Raw genomic sequence first — 5,388 nt, forward strand, 5'->3', positions numbered from 1 at the left:
ACTGTTAAGATTACACCAATGCAAGCATAGCACTGATGGAAATCATGGAGTAGTTTGGTTTGGAAGGAGCCCTTAAAGAGTATTTAGTCCACCACCAAATAAACAATACAGCAGCTAATGCTGTATTTTTCAGAAGGAGCAAAGTCTAAAGCTGTTACCCATTCAGAGCCCTTTCTGCCCCAAAATAATACACTGCAACATATTCTCTAAGAGGCTCTGTTGTTAACCTTGATTTGAGCTGGTGGATGGAAGAAATGAGTATCTGCATATCATAGAGCATTTATACCCTTGCTACCCAGTAATGACAACTTCAGGCTCGCAACACTATCAAGGACATCAGGAGCAGAGTTAATAATAGATCTATCCTAGAGACAGAAGCTCTTGCCATTTTACCTCACTTTTACTTAAGGAGCAAGGGAGATATTAAATCCAGACTGAACACGGTAAAACACATTATTTTAGTTATGTTTACTTTTGCAGAGTGGCCAAAATAACCAAAATAACGCTTCTTGGTTTACACTGTAGAATGTAAAAGAAACATAATATTTTTTAATGAAGATACATTCACCCTCATGGGCAAAGGGCTACATTACTGGAGGAGATTTTTAATGTGCAGCTCTCTAATATGATTTAACTACCTTGTAATTAGATCAGCAGATTACTCAAACCATAAAAATGTATCTAGATCATCTTACACAGCACAAACACATTTTTCCTGCTCGTTATTAAGTATATGAGATAAGTGAAACAATTATCCCTCACACATCAGGTTCACAAGCAGGGTTAACCCTCACCTCCCTGAAAGTGCTCAGCAGAGTATTTTTGCCAGCCTCGGAGACTGACAAGCATAAATGTATGTACACATGTACAGCATATACAGATATATATACAAGTACTTGAAAAATAATATGCATATATATAAAACCACAAGCAGAAAGGAAAGTATTACCTCACACCTCACCCCGCGCCACAGCCAAAAGCAAAGGAGCCGCAAGGGGAAGCAGCACGGGCGGGCCGTAAACAACCCCTCAGAGACGTTCTCCTCTTAAAACACGAAACATAACTTTCCTGAGAAACAGGACGGAAGAAGCACCTGCCAGCCGCACGCGTTCCCAGACAACAAAGACCCACCAAGCTGCCGGAGCCCGCCAGCACCTTCCGGCAGGCGTGAGGAACGGGGCCCCGGCCACACCCTCACAGTCGAGCAGCACTGAGCAAAGGAGCTAAAAAGCCTCTAAAAGGGACGGAACGCCGCCCGCTCACAGCTGCCGCCCACCCCCGCAGAAGTCCTCAAAAGAACGAGGAACAGCTGCGCCCCACAGCTCCCCACCCTGCTGAGGATTTCTGAGGGCGGGCACCCGTGAGGGGAGGGCTCTTCCCGCCCTCAGAGGCCTGAAAACGGGCGGGAAGCCGTGAGGGGGCGGCGTTTCCGCCCTCAGCCTCGCCTCCGGGTCGGCGAACAGATGGACACGGACCGGCGGAGACTTCCGGGTGTCTGCGCTTGGCAAGTTAATTTTTTTTGCTATCTTTTTGTGCGGTTTTTTCTGTGTGTTTGGATTTTTGTTTTGGTTTGTTTTTGAGTTTGGCCCCCAAAGCCTCCTCAGAGCCCTGCGGGGGGAGCCGGGTCCGTCCTGACGGACGTGAGGGTGAACCAACCCTTCCGTGGGGTGCCTCCCTCAGACCCCAAACCAAAATAAAACACCCTCAGAAAGCCTTGTTAAACACAACAAACAGAACGGTCTTTTAGGTGTTCTTAGAGTATTTCAGGAGAATCTTTTCCAATATTTCTCAAATATAAGAACTGTTCCTCAAATGGTAGAAGGCCAATCAGCACAAAAAAGTGGTTTAAAACCAAGTTGGCATCACTAGATTCTCAGTCTAAGTAAGCTCTGAGAAAATATAAAGAGAGCGATAACAATGATTTGCATTGCTTGTGCAAAGTCTGCTAGAACAAGTGTGAATGCGTTTCTTTGTTGTAGAAAACTGTTGAAATGGAACAGAGAAATACCATGGCAGCATTGGTGTGGAACTTAGGAAAGAAATGGGTTGATTTATAGAATGTGTGCAGGTGTTTATTCTGTGGGGTGTTTCGTAAAGCAAGTTATATTTATAAAGCATGAATTTTATTTTAAAAACTTGAAGAAATGGGGAAAAGCAGAAACTGACAATCCGCTTTAAATCTAACGTAGCATCTCCAACACCAAATGCTATCTTATGCAATGTTTGCTTTCCTAAGTAATTTAACGAATACATTTTGACACGTGCTGTCTATTATCCATCTCCTGCACGTTTAATGACTGCTATATAGTTAGAAGTCTGGAGGATTCTAGGAAATTTCTTCTACATGGTTTACGAATCATCTTCCTTAAACCCCAATTGTCCCCATTTTCAGTCTGAACCTGCAGCAGTCTGTGGCAGTTTCATGGCAGAGTTGCTTTGTTGCAGTCTCACAGGCTCTCATCTTTAGTAAAAGGCAAGGAATTGGTTTGCATGTCCCATTTTTCTCTGATGGTGTTGCAAGCAAATCCTTTTTACTTCAGTCTGGCTGCTTTTCACATATTTAAAAATGTGCTCTTGCTTTTGATTGCTTCTCAAACATCTCTGTTAGTGTTTTACCCATTATATTCTGCATTTGTGATTTTTCTCCATTCAGACCCAGCTAACTTTACTTTTTAAAGGGGTAGTTTTATTCATGATGATTCCCAGCCAGATGTCATTTCCTGACCTAAGCATTCCCCAGCACCTCTTAGATTTCCCAGATATTAATGAAAGTACTATCTTGGTATATAAAACTGGCACTTGTTTCTAGCAGCTGAGGTATTAATGATAGATGGAGTAGGTTGTTTTACCCCAAGGCGTTGCTCTAATTCCAAATAAATGTGCGCTTTTCTTTTTTGTGCTGTCTCTTCACTTTTGCCCTGAGCTCCTGGTCCAGGTTCAGGAGAATGAGCTGCAGTGCTACACTGATAGATCGTTGTGTCTAACAGCAGATACAAGGAAGCTTTTAGTAACTCTAAAGCTTCCCTGTCGTTCAAGGCATCGTTTTCCTTGTATGTGTCCCAAACATGGGAAACACAGCTGGAAATACCAGTGTAGGAACATGGGAAGCTTCTGCCCAGCCGTTTAACCAGTTCAGTTTAGCTCTGTGCTGATGGAACTGTGAGATGTGTTTTCTTTGCATTCCTAATGAGCACAGAACAGAGGGGAAGGCTGCTAGTTTAAAGCAAAAAGCTTATTTTTAAAAGTCTGTGGTAATTCCTCACTCTTAAAGAAGTTTACTGTGGTCTATGAGTGTGTGTGGAAAAAAGGTTTGGGTTGTTTGGGTTGTTTGTTTGTTTGTTTGTTTTTCTTTGCTTGCATGTTGCTGACCTAACATTCTACATAATTCCAGTGTGTTTTCAAAAGTTCTTGCTAGATTTGAAAAGTTTCCAGAGAAGAAATTGTCTGGTCTAGAGTATGAGTTTCATCTAACTGTAGAGGAAAGATCTTATGAAATTTGTAATACTCTCTCAGGTTCTGAAAAACCTTTAGATCAATTTTATACTGATAACTGGGTTTAATACTCTGCTTTTCATTCACAAAACCAAAAACTTGGGTTAAAATTAATGTGTTGCAAAGTAGGTCTACCTCGGTTTATTGGTTCTGTCAAAAACCTTACTGTGTACTAACAGATATGTAATGTCCTTTTGAAACCCTGTCCATGAATTCCATGTTGGAATCCCCTAGTTCAGGAAAGCCTTTTTGGGGAGTCTTGGTGAGACAATTTTGTGTGAAAGCTTAACGTGTAACCATTTCATCCCTCCAGTGTTACCTGTGCAGATCGGCAGTGGCATTGCACTCTAGGTCTGCTGAATCCATTTCCTGTGCACAGAAACCACAGCAGTCACTTGTAGGTGGAGTAGGTCAGGAGTGTGGACATGGGCAGTGCAGGGGGTGGTGCCAAAAGGAGGAGAAGAAGAGAAATGAGGAATGTAAGGAACAGCTCTCTGGCTTTAGCTGTGGGTGTCCCTGAAGGCTGCTCGAGCAGTGCAGCCACACGTGAGGGAAAGGCTTTCCCTGCAGCCACAGCACCCAGGCCATCATCACACAGGAAACTTCCAAGCACTGCTGAACTTGGTTGTGTCAATGCCAAACTGCTGGATCGATTGATGGGCCAGAAGTGGCAGCTTGGGGAAATATTTGGCCATCCTCTAAAGGAGAAAAGTGAGGGCATAAAACTGGCGGTGAGAGGGTGATTGTCTGTTCATTAGAGACTGTGTGATGTAAGAGGTTTAAAAATGGCTTGTTCCTGAGTCAGTGGAGCTTCTCTGAGGCAATCTTCTCACACATGTTCTCTGGTGCTTTTTGGTATAAATGCAATTATTCTCCAATGCAGCATTCAGTTGGGCTGCAGGTTTTAGTATTGCTTAGGTAATCAGAGCTTTGAGAATGTATTTCTGGACTGGAGTAGATCTGCTGGCGTTGACATCTTTGAAAAGGTTGGCTGCTTGAAATTCAGTTTTGCCTGGGTGATCCTGCCATTTTCTAGAGAAAAGGAAAGTGTGATATTAGCCATTTTTAACATTTTGTTACAGAGTATTTATTATGAAATTGTGACCGTGTTCACAGGGGTTCTTGGATGAGGGAAGAGACGAGGATCTGACTCCATGTTTCAGAAGGCTTGATTTATTGTTTTATGATATATATTACATTAAAACTGTACTTAAAGAATAGAAGACAAGGTTTCATCAGAAGGCTGGCTAAGAATAGAAAGGAATGATAACAAAGGCTTCTGTCTTGGACAGAGAGTCTGAGCCAGCTGACTGTGATTGGCCATTAATTAGAAACAACCACATGAGACCACCCACAGATTTACCTGTTGCATTCCACAGCAGCAGAGAATCATTGTTTACATTTTGCTCCTGAGGCCTCTCAGCTTCTCAGGAGGAAAAATCCTAAAGAAAGGGCTTTCCATAAAAGATGACACCTTGAGTATTCTGTATTTCAACCAATTATTACTTGGGATGCATTTTGCTTTTGAATTCACGGGATGATGTTTAATTTAATATTCAGTCAGAAGTACTCGGTGCCATTTACCATGACAACCAAAAACAATGAATAATATATTTATGTCATCCATTAATAACCATCCAGCCATTTAAAAGTTTCATCCTAATGCATTCTGGAAATCTGCAAATTAATTATGGAAAACCCTGAATGAATATAAAATTGAAATGCTGAAGAATTTAAATGATGCAATTAAATGCTATTGCATGTAACTCAAAGTTATTTTCTTCTAATACTTACTCATCAGTCTTAATTTCAATACCAGCGTTTAGCAACAGAATCAGCTCTTATATCATCTCGAAACATTGGAATTTCAAGTCAAGATTGTGTTCTTTTTCCTTT

The sequence above is a fragment of the Agelaius tricolor genome, unplaced genomic scaffold (assembly GCF_023055355.1).
Source record: "Agelaius tricolor isolate 1412-34295 unplaced genomic scaffold, bAgeTri1.0.p SCAF_34, whole genome shotgun sequence".
Classification (NCBI taxonomy): Eukaryota; Metazoa; Chordata; class Aves; order Passeriformes; family Icteridae; genus Agelaius; species Agelaius tricolor.